Source organism: Bubalus bubalis, chromosome 7 (genome assembly GCF_019923935.1).
Source record: "Bubalus bubalis isolate 160015118507 breed Murrah chromosome 7, NDDB_SH_1, whole genome shotgun sequence".
Lineage (NCBI taxonomy): Eukaryota > Metazoa > Chordata > Mammalia > Artiodactyla > Bovidae > Bubalus > Bubalus bubalis.
This window is the reverse complement of record NC_059163.1, coordinates 69,236,001-69,253,267: the sequence shown is the minus strand read 5'-3', so window position 1 is coordinate 69,253,267 and position 17,267 is coordinate 69,236,001.

Below are 17,267 nucleotides of genomic sequence, written 5' to 3'. Positions count from 1 at the left end.
ACCTATGACCCCATGGCTATAGCTGATTGCAGGGCAGGTGGTTACACATCTGGGTTTCTAATATCTTTGAAATAAATGGACTCTTAACCTCAAGAGGTCAGGAGGTCAAAATTAACAATCAGCAAGATAAGAAGGACAGCTCTAAGGGGGCTTGACCCAGGGGATCAAAGAGCTGTCATTCCATTGCTAGTGACAAAATAAACTATTAATAAAGGTGGTGTTTGACATAGAGAGAGAGAGAGAGAGAAAGAATAAATAAAGAAAGACAAGAATGCAAGATCAGGAAACAGGAATACAACTTCACCACCTAAAAAAAAGTCACAATCTAGGTTTCTGGAACTGAGTAAATTTTGTAGTCCAGAATCCCATCATTGAAGAGCAGCCAAGTCTGTAACAGGAAGAACCCTACCATAGGACCTTCTACAAAGGGAATTATGACCATGTATTCTGGTAATCGTGTCCTACAGAAAAGGAAATATCCATATATTTGAAGGTGAGTGGGCACAAAGTCTTTTGTCTAGAGATTCAAAGTCTCTCTTTAGGCTTTTATTAAGGGGAAAGCTGAAGGTGCCAAGTAATGCATGAGGCTCTAGTCTTAAGTCTGGTACATAGTGTACCTAAGGGAACCATAGAGTCACCCACTAGCCAGTTTCCCAGTCCCTGAGTGCATAACTGGAAGTGTTATACTTGGATAATTCTCACACTGAGTCTCTGAATTATATGTAAGAATTATCTTACTGAAGAAGGTCAGGGAGAAGTTTTAGAACTTGTCCCTTCTCCCCAACCACAACAGTATATTTAAAACCATACTGCATCCTAGACAGTGGGGGTAGCAGAGGTTAGTGTCACCATTAAACAACTAAAGCATATAGTGGTGGTCCCTATTATATCTCCAGTTTTTTGCTCTTCTGATCTTTGCAGATACCAGTTGGGTCCCAGAGAATGATAGTAGATGATTACAGGCTCAATCAAGTAGTGGTCCCAACCACAACTGTTGTGGTAGCTAGCAGATTAATTAAGTTTTAGGAACATGATAGGTGTCCATTGATTTGTTAAATATGTTTTGAACTTCAGTTACAATAGGGGATCAGAAATAGTTTGCACTCCTCTGGGACAGACTATAGTATTTATTTACAGTTTTACTTCAGAGCTATTAACTCACCTGTCCTCTTTTATAATAGAGTTTGAAGAGATCTGGACCTCCTAGAAACCCCCAGAGCAAACTACACTGATCCACCATGTCAATATATTTATTTGGGTTGAGCAGGACAGGAAAGAGATGGCTAGTATATAGGTGGCCTTGGTGGGGCACATGAATATCCCACACTAAGGGCTACAAGACTACAATGGAAAAGAACAAGTCATCACTACTGATCAGCATATACATGACTTACAAAGACATATTGTTGAACAAAAGAAGCCAAAGACAAAAAAAGTGCATACTGAATGATTTCATTTACATAAAGTTCAAAAGCAGGCAAAACTAAGGTATGGTATCAGGAGTTAAAAGACTATTAAAGAATATGGACTCAGTAGTGAAACCAGGGAGCCCCCTGGGACTGGAAATCTATGCTTCAATCCAAATGGTCCTTGCATATTTGGATATTTGGCAAAACTAATACAATTATGTAAAGTTTAAAAATAAAATAAATTAAAAAAAAATAAAAATAAAAATAAAAATTCCTTAAATTGTACACTGAAGATTTGGGCACTCTTATTGTATAAAGTTATACTTCAGTGAAAGAAAATAAATAGAAAGCTGTGGTAATGAAATAAACATTATCATAGAACACCTGGCCAATTTGGGGGAAAAATAATTCAACCTAAATTCTTATTTTATGCCATGACATTAAAAGATGCTTACTCCTTGGAAGGAAAGTTATGACCAACCTAGACAGCATATTCAAAAGCAGAGACATTACTTTGCCAACAAAGGTGCGTATAGTCAAGGCTATGGTTTTTCAAGTGGTCATGTATGGATGTAAGAGTTGGACTGTGAAGAAAACTGAGCACTGAAGAATTGATGCTTTTGAACTGCGGTGTTGGAGAAGACTCTTGAGAGTCTCTTGGACTGCATGGAGATCCACCCAGTTCATCCTAAAGGAGATGAGGGTTCATTGGAAGGACTGATGCTAAAGGGGAAACTCCAATACTTTGGCCACCTCATGCAAAGATTTGACTCATTGGAAAAGACCCTGATGCTGGGAGGGATTAGGGGCAGGAGGAGAAGGGGATGACAGGATGAGATGGCTGGATGGTATCACCGACTCAATGGACTTGAGTTTGAGTGAACTCCGGGAGTTGGTGATGGACAGGGAGGCCTGGCATGCTGTGATTCATTGTGTTGCAAAGAGTCGGACACGACCAAGTGACTGAACTGAACTGAGCTGAGCTGAATACTAAGATTCAAAGACGTTTAAGTGATCATCTTAAATGCATGCTATGAGTTGGGTAAAAAATTTAGACTAAAGGCTCTGTCTCGTTTCTCCCTTTGATGTTATTTCTATGATAGAAGTGCACCGTCAATAATTTTGTAACATAAATTTGGGTTCAGAAAAAAAAATTAATAGTATAGAGAATCACATTTTTGGTTTTTGGTATTGGTTGTAGACAGAATGATGGCAAATGTCAAATTATGTGTCTTACATCACTGAACAAGAACAACAAAGCCAAATAAGTCTGTATTTAAATTGCTGAGGTCATCTGTTTGAAATGTACTGGCCAGTGATGAATTGCATTTATGTTAAAGGAAAATGTATTTAAAGAAGGCCAAAAATATGGAAGCCCTGAAATGTGCTCCCTAAAAAATATGGAAAAATTAATTGCTTCTCTGCTGTACAGTTATACTTGGTTAAACAGGCTTCAAGTTTAACCTTATTCTTCTTGGATTTGCATCAATGCATTTTTAACTGTTCTGCTCTAAAAATTCAGATTTACTGTAAGAGCAGGCTCCTATTTAAACATAATTAGAGAATGTGCTAGAAACAGCCTCAAGCACTTAAAGTCCAGCATGTCATAAATGTCTAGCATCAGAGAAATTCAACAAGGCAGCTACTCTGATGTGCTACCAAATAGGAAGAAAATTAGGATTAGTAATAATTTTGATGACCTCCAAAGACAAAGAACTTTGGCCACCTCGTGAGAAGAGTTGACTCATTGGAAAAGACTCTGATGCTGGGAGGGATTGGGGGCAGGAGGAAAAGGGGACGACAGAAGATGAGATGGCTGGATGGCATCACTGACTCGATGGACGTGAGTTTGAGTGAACTCTGAGAGTTGGTGATGGACAGGGAGGCCTGGCGTGCTGCAATTCATGGGGTCGCAAAGAGTTGGACACGACTGAGTGACTGAACTGAACCGAAAGACAAAGAAAAATATGAAAAATATAGAGCATATTGCATTCACTCTCTTTTTACCTTTAACAGAAGGACTCTGAGCATTTAGAAGCTCTACAACTATTTCATAGTTAATTTAACATCTTGATAATATACTTCTTTCAAATCACATTTTGTCTTTTCCGTACAACCTGCTTCCCTAAGATAATCAATTAGGTTGATAATAGCAATAGATGTTAAGTTTGGAGTTTCTTTCATGCTGACTTCTTTGCAAAGTATCAGGAATCTTAAATACATTTAATTTAAAATGTAATAAGAAGACACTTGTATTGTTTAATAACAAAATAATTCATTAACAGGGCCTGCTTTTTCAATTTGTGTATAAAACTCTTTATAACTTGACTTTGAAGGTAAATGACAACACGTATTTTACAAATTGGAAGACTTTAAGTATACCCAGGAAATTCTGAGTATGTGGCCTAACCATTACCAAGCTTGAAGTGTGCTAGCTTTTTTCTAAGCCTGCATGCTCCATTGGAAATATCATTCCTTCTTGGATAATCCTTTCCTTAGGGTTGTTCAACTCTGTATCACTGAAATTATCTTATGAAAGACAAAGAAACAGAATTCTGATTATGCAGGGGAGCTTGTGAGTTCTGTCTCCCACAGGTTCTCTACTATAGGGACTTTTCACATATTAACCTTCATTATGTTACCAAGAGAGGCATTCTGTCAAAGTCTTCATCTATCTTATATGTCTATATTCATTAAAACTTTGATTAATAGGAACTTAAGATCCAAAGCTTCAATTAACTGATTTTTTTTGTGTGTTCTACTTTTAAGAGAGAAAAGTGCTTCATTAAAATAAAAAAGATAAGTTTAGGGATTTATTATACAACCTCAACTTTCAGCCTCTTTTTCAAATCAGTGACTTTCTCTGTTTACCAGACCTTCTATATATCAGGAACTGTTGATGATAAAGGAAATTCAAAGATCAGTACCTTCTAAATGCTCAGGTTCAACAGGAAGGATAGATACACACAAGTTACAGAGTCAAAGGCAAGAAAAAAAATGACTTCTACTGGAAAAGAGGAAGAAATGTGTTAAGAAAGACTTAAGAAAGGAGCCAATTTTTCTAATATATCCTATTTCTTCTCTAATTACATTATTCTAAATGATTCTGAAACTTTCAAAGTCATAAATCACCAAATATTAAGTAATATTTATTTTTCACTAAGAAAAAAATATAATTATATATAATTCTGCTAGATATTAGTGGAGATGATAAAATTCCAGCCGAGCTATTTCAAATCCTAAAGATGCTGCTGTTAAAGTGCTGTACTCCATTTGTGGGCAGATTTGGAAAATTCATCAGTGACCACAGAACTTGAATAGGTCAGTTTTCATTCCAATGGCAATGGGCAATGACAAAGAATGTTCAAACTAATATGCAATTGTGCTCATTTCACATGCTAGCAAGGTAATGCTTCAAATTCTTCAAACTAGGCTTCAACAGTATGTGAACTAAGAAATGCCAGATATACAAGTTGGATTTGAAAAGGCAGAGGAACCAGAGATCAAATTGCCATTGGATCATAGAAAAATAAAGAGAATTCCAGAAAACCATCTATTTTTGCTTCATTGCACTAAAGCCTTTGACTGTGTGGATTACAACAAACTGAGCAAACTTTGGAAGGTCGTGAAGGACAGAGAATCCTGACATGCTACCGTCCATGGGGTCACAAGACAGGGACACTAGTTAGCGACTGAACAATTTCAACATGGGTATGGAAATCAGTACACATCTTACAAGAAAACTGATCAAACACAACCTCTAACTTTGTATACTCATGAAAGATTTTCTCTCCAATACTTCTTATTTATAGCATTCTCTGCTTAAAGCACAGTTTGGGGGATATAATCATAAATTCACTATTTTTTTTTTCACTCTTCCTTTAAATTCATTCTCTGGAGCAGGGTTTTCCCAAGTAACTGGTTGAAATTAAATATTAGTGTCATTTTATTGTATATACATATATATTTATATTACTTTCAGGTAATCAAAAGTTATCTGGGTAGCAATTAATATCTACTCTAGGATATATTAATAATAAAATACAATCTTAAACTTTATTACCATCTACTCTCAGTTTCTCTATTGAGAATTCTGTAAGGACTATAGTGAGAGAGGGGTGATGTTAACCTCCTTTTCTCTCTCCACTTTTATTTTTTTCTATTTACATTTTGCTATCAACTTTTCTTTTCTTTTTTTTTTTTTTTTACTTCAACAGTGTAGGGCCTGGGGTTGATGGTGAGGGAAATAGAAAAGAGGAGAATTTGGAGAGCAAGGATGGAATAGTTGGACTAACGTTGAACTGTTTATTTTGGCTACTGAAAAATTTAAATGCTGACTTTTTTATTGGCTTTCTTGGAGATTCACTCACACACCCACTTGGAGGACATTTTGCACATTCCATTCTATTAAGAACTCTGAGGACCTGTCTCTCCTGAATTATCCTTTACATCTTCATCAGCCCTGAAATAATCTAAAATTCCATCTTACTAGTTTATGCTTCCTTGTGGAGGAGATTAATAGCTAACTAGCAAAGAGTCATACTCCTCTTTCATATTGTAGAGTTGTTTCTTCACTGTGGTGTCTTAGTCAGGGGCTACATTTTGGGGCATCACTTTTGCATCTATGTAGGCCTTGTGATCTGAAAAGACCCAACATATATCAGTACTGAATCCAAGTGGATAAGAAGATGTGCCTTTCCAGCACTCAGCTGAATGGAAAGAAAAATTCTAAGAGTCTAGAAGGACCATGCACTAGAAAGACCCTGGATCCCTAAATGACTACAAGGAAGGAAACCTCCTTCCTACCTACCTGAACTTAATATGAGCAGAAATAAAATTTCATTTTGTTAATCCTCTGAAAGTGTAGGGCGAATGTCTTTATAATAACAATCCTAGCATTATTGTAACTAAAACAGCCACCCATAAAGCTATAGGTATAAGCCTTGTTATTGCTTATGATTGTTGATTATGGTCAAAGGTAAACGCTTCATACTGTCTTCTCTGAGAAAATTTGGGCATACAAGTTGCTCAACCTCTACTTCCTGCCAGAAGGTTTTAAATTTCACAAAACATTTATCCTACCTTATTTGTAAGCTCTTGGCAAATATCTTACAATTTATATCAAAATGTGTCTATTTCCAATTAGCTTCAAATAAAACTTCAATTTCAAATTTCTTTTATATTCATAAAGCACTTTGAAATAGTCAAAACATTATCACATTTGCTTATTTATTTAATCTCATAACAATATCTATAAAGTAGCTTCAGTTCAGTTCAGTTCAGTCGCTAAGTCATGTCCAACTCTTTGCGACCCCATGAATTGCAGCACGCCAGGCCTCCCTGTCCATCACCAATTCCTGGAGTTCACTCAAACTCATGTTCATCGAGTTGGTGATGCCATCCAGCCATCTCATCCTTTGTCGTCCCCTTCTCCTCCTGCCCCCAATCCCTCCCAGCATCAGAGTCTTTTCCAATGAGTCAACTCTTCACATGAGGTGGCCAAAGTACTGGAGTTTCAGCTTTAGCATCATAAAATAGCTTAGACTCAACCTAAAGTAGCAACCATTGCAAACATGTTGGGCAAATTATTCCCCCCAAGAGTTCTTGAGTCTTCCAGTTACACTTTCTCAAAATCATTTTAAAATAACTTTCATGAATTTATGTTATTTAAGGAGAAAAGAAGAAGCCAAAAGTTTTTAAAACAATAGAAGTAACCTTTTTCTGTTTCTAGTAAATGGTGAGTGTTAGAATTGTGATGAGAAATGAAATACAGAAAAAAAGTGAGAGAAGAGCCTAATATCATATAAGACATGATGTTTAAAAGGTACTCATTAAATTTCATAGCATGCTATCCAATATATTCTGTTCTTTAATTTATCCTGCATGAAGTATCTTTTCATTTGTTCTTAGGAGGTGAAAAGAACTGTTCTCAATAATTTGTGTCCTATAATTGATTTCTAAGTAGTGCAGGGTGAAGACAGGTCAACAATAAAACAAAGAGGTAAAAAATGCCAGCACTGAGTGTGGGAATTCTATCAGGAGAAGATATAGGTCTTCTTAATTGTATTGAAGTTTAATCCTCAAGGCATTATCAAGTAGCCTGAAAAATCAAAGCCCCCAGCATTAAGTTCAAGGACAAACAGCAATGAATAACAGAATGCCAGGCTCCGAGTAACTCAGGCAATGGTGTCTTCTAACCCCTCTGCATCCTCTCGTTTAGTTTCATTTCTAAATGAGGACACAGACACCTGTTCCAGCAGCAGGTGGCATTTGTTTATTATAGCTTTACCTGCTGGGTTTTAATCAGTCTGCAGCTGTAGGAACCCGCTTAAATAACAGTTTATAGGACCACATTTTTACAGAATGGTATTTTCCATGAAGAAGCAAAGTTTCATACAGCACTTTCATCATACACAAAATGCCGTATAAGTGGCTTTTATTTCTTCATTTCTCTTCCCTTAACATTTAGGACTACTAATTAGTGAATCATTTCACATGCAGAGTTGGAAAGCTAAGTTGGAAAGCTCTTACTCTTCTGCCTTCAGGGAGATTCTGTGTCGTATGCTCTCACTTACAAAATCCCTGTTTCTTAGGAAGAGAACAACCAACCTTCTCTCTGCTCATACTGTTTCTCTCCTGTAAGCCTCAAAAGGATTGTTAAGACAACTTACATCTTAGAGGGGGAGAAAATAATTGAAAAAAAAAAAAAAGAATAAAAATCACTAAGTCTAGATGAGAACAAATTTCTATATTTAAACTCCATAACAACTCTAAAAAACACCCAATAGAGTTTGAAAATGACTCAAATACCACAAGGTAAAATAGAAAATGTTTTAAAAAGTGACTTTTCTTCCTGATGATATTGAGATTTCTTATAAAGGAAGTTGTTTATTGAGTCTCTTTTATAAAGTACATGCATTTTTTTTCTGCTTGTTTTAGAAGATGATTGTCAATCAGTTAATATTGGTAGAACATTTATGTAATTGAAGATTAAAATAATGAAAATATATTAGCTATTCTGACCCTTTTTGGGACAGTAACACTTTTCATTCATATTTTAAGCACTCATACTTCAGTGTTTGGCAGAGATGCTAGAAAAATTAGAACTGTTTAAAATCTTTGGAAAGCAAGTGAGTGAAGGAGTGCATTCTCAGGTTTCTATCTCTCCTCATTAACACCTTTATTCAGATGACATGTGGAATATTAACCCCTCTTCAGATATATGATTTGTGAATATTTTTGTTCCACTTCATTAGTTGTCTTTTCACTTTGTAGATTGTTTCCTTTGTTGTTCAGAGATTTTAGGTTGATGTAGTCTCACCTGTGTATTTCTGAATTGTTGTTATGCTTTAGGTCATATCCAAAGTTATTACTAAGACTCATATCAAGAAGCATTTTTCCTATGTTTTCTCCTAGAAGTTTCATGGTTTCAGGTATTATAGTCTATTTAGTTTTAATTTATTTGTGAGCACTATAAGATACGGGTCTAATTTTATAACAATCTACTATTTAAAAGCAACGAAAATATCATTTAAAAATTTGTACAAGATATGAAAATCAAACAACTCAGAAATATTCAAAATGAAGTAAATACTAAAAAATGAAAAGAAAAATTGTGCAATAGGGAAAAATCACCATAATAATATGTTGAAAAGGGTAGAACGTGACAAAGAATAAACTTTTAAAGGCAAAAAAAAGAAAAATAGATAAAGTTCAGTTCAGTTCAGTTGCTCAGTCGTGTCCAATTCTTTGTGACCCCATGGATGCAGCACGCCAGGGCTCCATCCATCACTAACTCCCAGAGTATACTTAAACTCATGTCCATTGAGTAGGTGATGCCATCCAACTATCTCATTCTCTGTTGGCCATTTCTCCTCCTGCCTTCAATCTTTCCCAGTATCAGGATATTTTCCAATGAGTCAGTTCTTCACATCAGGTGGCCAAAGTATTGGAGCTTCAGTTTCAACATCAGTCATTCCAATGAACACTCAGGACTGATTTCCTTTAGGATGGATTGGCTGGATTTACTTGTAGTCCAAGGGACTCTCAAGAGTCTTCTACAGTCAGTTCAGTTCAATTTCTCAGTCATGTCTGGCTCTTTGTGACCCCATGAATCGCAGCATGCCAGGCCTCCCTGTCCATCACCACCTCCCGGTGTTTACCCAAACCCATGTCCATTGAGTCGGTGATGCCATTCAACCATTTTATCCTCTGTCATCCCCTTCTCCTCCTGCCCTCAATCTTTCCCAGCATCAGGTGAAATGAGTCAGCTCTTCTCATCAGGTGGCCAAATTATTGGAGTTTCAGCTTCAACATCAGTCCTTCCAATGAACACCCAGGACTGATCTCCTTTAGGATGGACTGGTTGGATCTCCTTGCAGTCCAGTGACTCTCAAGAGTCTTCTCCAACATCACAGTTGAAAAGCATCAATTCTTCAGTGCTCAGCCTTCCTTATAGTCCAACTCTGACATCAATACGTGACCATGTATGCTGTCTAGGTTGGTCATAACTTTCCTTCCAAGGAGTAAGCGTCTTTTAATTTCATGGCTACTATCACCATTTGCAGTGATTTTGGAGCCCAGAAAAATAAAGTCAGCCACTGTTTCCACTGTTTCCCCATCTATTTACTATGAAGTGATGGGACTGGATGCCATGATCTTAGTTTCCTGAATGTTGAGCTTTAAGCCAACTTTTTCACCCTCCTGTTTCACTTTCATCAAGAGTCTCTTTAGTTCTTCCTCACCTTCTGCCATAAGGGTGGTGTCATTTATCATATCTGAGGTCATTGTTATTTCTCCCGGCAATCTTGATTCCAGCTTATGCTTCATCCAGCCCAGGATTTCTCATGATGTACTCTGCATATAATTAAATAAGCAGGGTAACAATATACAGCCTTGACGTACTCTTTTTCCTATTTGGATCCAGTCTTTTGTTCCATGTCCAGTTCTAACTGTTGCTTCCTAACCTGCATACAGATACCCCCAGAGGCAGGTCAGGTGGTCTGATATTCCCATCTCTTTCAGAATTTTCCACAGTTTGTGATCCACACAGTCAAAGGCTTTGGCATAGTCAATAAAACAGGAATAGATGTTTTTCTGGAACTCTCTTGCTTTTTCCATGATCCAGCGGATGTTGGCAATTTGATCTCTGGTTCCTCTGCCTTTTCTAAAACCAGCTTGAACATCTGGAAGTTCATGGTTCACGTATTGCTGAAGCCTGGCTAGGAGAATTTTGGGCATTACTTTACTAGTGTGTGAGATGAGTGCAATTGTGCAGAAGTTTGAGCATTCTTTGACACTGCCTTCTTTGGGATTGGAATGAAAACTGACCTTTTCCAGTCCTGTGGCCACTGTGAGTTTTCCAAATTTGCTGGCATATTGCATGCAGCACTTTCTCAGCATCATCTTTCAGCATTTGAAATAATTCAACTGGAATTCCATCACCTCCACTAGCTTTGTTCGTAGTGATGCTTCCTAAGGCCCACTTGACTTTGCATTCCAGGTTATCTGACTTTAGGTTGGTGATCACACCATTGTGATAATCTGGGTCATGGAGATCTTTTTTGTATAGTTCTGTGTATTTTTGCCATTTGTTCTTAATACCTTTTGCTTCTGTTAAGTCCATAATATTTCTGTTCTTTATTGAGTCCATCTTTGTAAAAATATTCCCTTGGTATCTCTAATTTTCTTGAACAGATCTCTAGTCTTTCCCATTCTATTGTTTTCCTCTATTTCTTTGCATTGATCACTGAGGAAGGGTTTCTTCCTTGCTACTCTTTGGAAGTCTGCATTCAAATGGGTATATCTTTCCTTTTCTCCTTTGCTTTTCACTTCTCTTCTTTTCACAGCTATTTGTAAGGCCTCCCCATTCAGCCACTTTGCTTTTTTCATTTCTTTTTCTTGGAGATGGCCTTGATCCCCGTCTCCTGTACAATGTCACGAACTTCCATCCATAGTTCACCAGACACTCTGTCTATCAGATCTAGTCCCTTAAATTTATTTCTCACTTCCACTGTATAATTGTTAAGGGATTTGATTTAAGTCATACCTGAATGGTCTAGTGGTTTGGCCCACTTTCTTCAATTTAATTCTGAATTTGGCAATAAGGAATTCATGATCTGAGCCACAGTCAGCTTCCGGTCTTATTTAGGCTGACTGTATAGAGCTTCTTCATCTTTGGCTGCAAAGTATATAGTCAGTCTGATTTGAGTGTTGATCATCTGGTGATGTCCATGTGTAGAGTCTTCTCTTATGTTGCTGAACGAGGGTGTTTGCCATGACCAGTGCATTCTCTTGGCAGAACTCTGTTAGCCTTTGCCCTGCTTCATTCTGTACTCCAAGGCCAAATTTGCCTGTTACTCCAGGTGTTTCTTGACCTTTAAGCAATTTTTAAAAGTTGCTTGAAACTATATTGAAAAATTGTTCATACAAAAGAAAGGGTACACTATGTGCCTACACTACTCAGAGAAAAACTCAAATCAAGATATATTCTTTATGGCAGCCTGCATGGGAGGGGAGTTTGGGGTAGAATGTTTATATATGTGTATGTATAGTTGAGTCCCTTTGTAGTCCATCTGAAACTATCATGACATTGTTAATTGGTTATAGTCCAGTAGAAACTGTTTTTAAGAAATATATATTCTTTAAGAATTATTGATATATTTAGAAAAGTAAAAACTTGCATCCATGCAAAGTGAGGAAAAATTTACAAGAAAATTAGATTACACTCTTTTTTTTTTTTTTTAAGAACAATTCTTTTGACTAAAGGAAATAGAAAACAGTATTTCAGATGTTTAATGGCAGAAAATGTTCAGGGAATTTGCATTGAATAAGGTAAAAGTAACTCTCCATAGTAAAGGGTGGAGACAAGGTATTATCAACATTCAAGAACTTGAGAAATATTACAATGCACCATTCCTGAAAAATATATAGAGCAAGAGCACTGGACAACAAAATGAATAGACACACTGACATAAAGACTGAGAGTGAGAATTAGATATATATTTACTTCTAGAACTAAAGCTACACAACAGTAAAAGAGTGCGAATATAGTAAACAATGGCTAAGTCCCATAATAAAACAGGGGTCTCTACATAAATGTGGAGGTGGAGATTTCAGAGAGCAAATACAAAAAAAAAAAAAAAAAAAAAAAACAAAAACAAAAACAAAACATGACTTCTTATAAAAGTATTCAGAAAAAAAATGAAAATGAAATTGTTAGAATTTGGCAATCAGTAATTTCCTGCCTCTGATGTATTAATGAATCTCAGCACTGAATAACAAACAGATACCAGACAAAAGAGAACTTTCAGACTTATATTTTTTTTCAGTAACTAATCATGTCCAACTTATGATAAAAGAAAAGAAAAAAAAACAGCATCAACAAAAGCTTCTAGTCGTGCCAATTAGTTAAACTTTGAAAATGAGTCTGACTAAGGCTCTGGTGACCCATTTCCACTAAATAATGCCCATGTCTATCCAATTGCTCAGATAAAAGTTCTAAGAATCATTCTGCTTTTCCTTTTTTCCTTATTCTCTTCATTTTGCATTGAATCCATCCACCATATCCATGAGGACAAAGACATGTCTATTGATCACTCATGGATTGCTAGGCTATACACTGCCTGTCACAGAGTAAGTTTTGATGAAAAATATGAACATATATGGATGAATAAAAATATATTGGTCATTATAAGTGATCATTTGCTCCCCCCAGATAATTCATATTTCTAGGTTGTATTTGTCCCTTGGACTTCAAGGAGATCCAACCAGTCCAATCTAAAGGAGATCAGTCCTAGGTGTTCTTTGGAAGGAATGATTCTAAAGCTGAAACTCCAGTACTTTGACCAACTCATGTGAAGAGTTGACTCACTGGAAAAGACTGATGCTGGGAAGGATTGGGGGCAGGAGGAGAAGGGGATGACAGAGGATAAGATGGCTGGATGGCATCACCGACTTGATGGACATGAGTTTGAGTGAACTCCAGGAGTTGGTGATGGAAAGGAAGGCCTGGTGTGTTGCAATTCATGGGGTCGCAAAAAGTAGGACACGACTGAGCGACTGAACTGAACTGAACGGAACTGAGGCTCCACTAAGTTCCAGTATATCCTCACCATTAACAAAGTCCTAGATCAAGCACTCTGTGCATTGTTTTTCTTATTTGTCAAATGGATACAGTATTGGTATCTATCTCAAGAAAAATTAAATGAGCTCATATATGTAAAGAACTCAAAATTGCATTTTGGCACATGGTAAGAACAAATTAAATGTAGCTTAAAATACATTGCATCTAATCACATTGTAAATTCAAGTCTAGTTATTCACAAGATTTTGGTTTAAGTCTTTATGAACATGTGATCCTGCTATGACTGTTTTAGGTTCTTTCTTCTATTACAGTTTCAAATTATTTGAAAATTACTTTCTCTGAGCAATAACAGGATCAATGATCAGTTTGCTGAATGGTTTCTGTCTGGCTGCCTCATGATATTGAAAGTACAGGATCCAGTTCAGTTCAGTTCAGTTCAGTCGTTCAGTCATGTCCGACATTTTGTGACGCCATGAATTGCAGCATGCCAGGCCTCCCTGTCCATCACCAACTCCTGGAGTTCACCCAAACTCATGTCCATCGAGTTGGTGATGCCATCCAGCCATCTCATCCTCTGTCGTCCCCTTTTCCTCCAGCCCCCAAGAACAAAGCTAAAGGAGGTGATGGAAATCCATCTGAGCTATTTCAAATCCTAAAAGATGATGCTGTGAAAGTGCTGCACTCAATATACCAGCAAATTTAGAAGACTCAGCAGTGGCCACAAGACTGGAAAAGTTCAGTTTTCATTCCAATACTAAAGAAAGGCAATGCCAAAGATTGTTCAAAGTATCACACAATTGCAATCATTTCACAGGCTAGCAAAGTAATGCTTAAAATTCTCTAAGCTAGGCTTCAACAGTACATGAATCAAGAACTTCCAGATGGAAGTTCTCAAACTGGTTTTAGAAAAGGAAAAAGAACCAGAGATCAAATTGTAACATCCATTGGATCATTGAAAAAGCAAGAGAGCTCCAGAAAAACATCTATTTCTGCTTTATTGACTATGCCAAAGCCTTTGACTGTGTGGATCACAAAAAACTGGGGAAAATTCTGAAAGAGATGGGAACACCAGACCACCTGACCTGTCTCCTGAGAAACCTGTATGCAGGTTAAGAAGCACCAGATAGAATAGGGCATAGAATAATAGATTGGTTGCAAATTGGGGAAAAAGTACATCAAGCCTGTATATTGTCACCCTGCTTGTTTAATCTATATGCAGAATATCTCATGCGAAATGCTGGGCTAGATGAAGCACAAGCTGGAATCAAGATTGCCTGGAGAAATATTAATAACCTCACTATCCTTATGGCAGAAAGTGAAGAGGGACCAAAGAACCTCTTGATGAAAGTGAGAGAGGAGAGTGAAAAGTCTGGCTTAAAACTCAACATTCAAAAAGCTGAGATCTGGCATCCAGTCCTATCACTTCATGGCAAATAGATGGGGAAAAAATGAAAAGTGGCAGACTATTTTTTTAGTCTCCAAAATCACTGCAGATGGTGACTGCATCCACAAAATCAAAAGAACCTTGCTTCTTGGAAGAAAAGTTATGACCAACCTAAACAGCATATTAAAAAGCAGAGACATTACTTTGTCAACAGAAGTCTGTCCAGTCAAAGCTATGGTTTTTCCAATAGTCATGGATGGATGTGAGATTTGGACTATAAAGAAAGTTGAGCACTGAAGAGTTGATGGTTTTGAACTGTGGTGTTTGAGAAAACTCTTGAGATTCTCTTGGGCTGCAAGAAAATCCAACCAGTCAATCCTAAAGGAAATCAGTCCTGAGTGTTCATTGGCAGGACTGATGCAGAAGCTGAAGCTCCAATACTTAGGCTGCCTGATGTGAGGAGCTGACTCGTTAGACAATATCCTGATGCTGGGAAAGATTGAAAGCAGGGAGAGAAGGAGACCACAGAGGAAGGGATGGTTGAATAGCATCACCGACTCAATGGACATGAGTTTAGTCAAGCTCCAGGAGATGGTGAAGGACAGGGAAGCCTGGCGTGCTGCAATACATGGGATCACAGAGTTAGACATGACTAAGTCACTGAACAACAAAATGGAAAATGTATAATAATAGAAGGAGAAAATAAAGACCAAATAATTTGTGCACACAGCTCTTCCCTAAATTGTAACAGTAACATTTTAAAGTTGGTGGGGAAATACAGTTGATTTTTTTTCTCTCTCTCTCTCTTCTGTTGAAAGAGCTTATTTAAGCTAGGGTTGAGGAGTTAGAGATAGATGTTGAAAAATAACTCAACGTGTTAAGTTGCTTCAGTGGCATTCAACTCTTTGCAACCCCATGGACTATAGCCTACCAGTCTTCTCTGCCCATGGGATTTTCCAGGCAAGAATACTAGAGTTGTAGCCATTTCCCCTCTCTAGGGGTCTTCCTGACCCACGAATTGAGGCCACATCTCTTACGTCTCCTGCAATGTCAGGTGGGTTCTTTACCACTAGTGCCACCTGGGAAGCCCAAGAAAGATAATATATGAATATAAATACTGGGATAAGAACAGAGGTAGACCAGATTGGAAAATATTGTGGTATCTTTAAGTGATCCCAGAATCCAGAGCCCAGGGACTGGATTCTCCTCTAAGCTCTGATGCTGCTTAGCACAAAGAGCTGGTTGACATCATCTCTGTGACACTCAGGTTTTTCCTTTTAAAATGAGTATTTTGAACTAAGTTGTGAATAATTAAGGTTGCTTTCAGCAGTAGAAGTGACACTTTTTCATCAACATGATAGTTTCCATTTAGAGACAGCAGTTATGATGAAAGGAGGTGATTATAAGTGGAAATCGAAAGGGGATTAAGAAAGTATAAAAATGGTTGGCTTTAGTTAAGATTATTTTTCAGTATATGAAGCTTTTATATTATCTACAGGTTGAGGTATTACTCATATTTTGAAAAAAGTTCAGCAAAGTGAACCTAAACACATATATTCCATTTCCATCTGTACTGTTGAATGAGAAAAATCTTTGAAGGTGAATATGTTAAATAAATATTAGTCTCAGAGCAAGTTGAATATACTTGTACTAAAATCTCTCTCTCTCTATGTGTGTGTGTGTGTGTGTGTGTGTGTATAAATCATGGCTTTGTTTTAGAGTTTTACAATTAAGAAGAGGTGGCAAGAATACACAGAAGAACTTTACAAAAAAGATCTTCACAATACAGATAATCATGATGGTGTGATCACTCACACTCACATAGAGCCAGGCATCCTGGAATGTGAAGTCAAGTGGGCCTAGGAAGCATTACTATAAACAAAGCTAGTGGAGGTGATGGAATTCCAGTTAAGCCATTTCAAATTCTAAAAAATGATGCTGTGAAAGTGCTGCACTCAACATGTCAGCAAATTTGAAAAACTCAGCAGAGGCCACAGGACTGGAAAAGGTCAGTTTTCATTCCAATCCCAAAGAAAGGCAATGCCAAAGAAAACTCAAACTACCACACAATTGCACTCATCTCACATGCTAGTAAGGTAATGCTCAAAATTCTCCAAGCCAGGCTTCAGCAATACATGAACCGTGAACTTCTAGATGTTCAAGCTGGTTTTAGAAAAGGCAGAGGAACCAGAGATCAAATTGCCAACATCCGCTGGATCATGGAAAAAGCAAGAGAGTTCCAGAAAAACATCTATTTCTGCATGATTCACTATGCCAAAGCCTTTGACTGTGTGGATCACAATAAACTGTGGAAAATTGTGAAGGAGATGGGAATACCAGACCACCTGATCTGCCTCTTGAGAAATCTGTATGCAGATCAGGAAGCAAG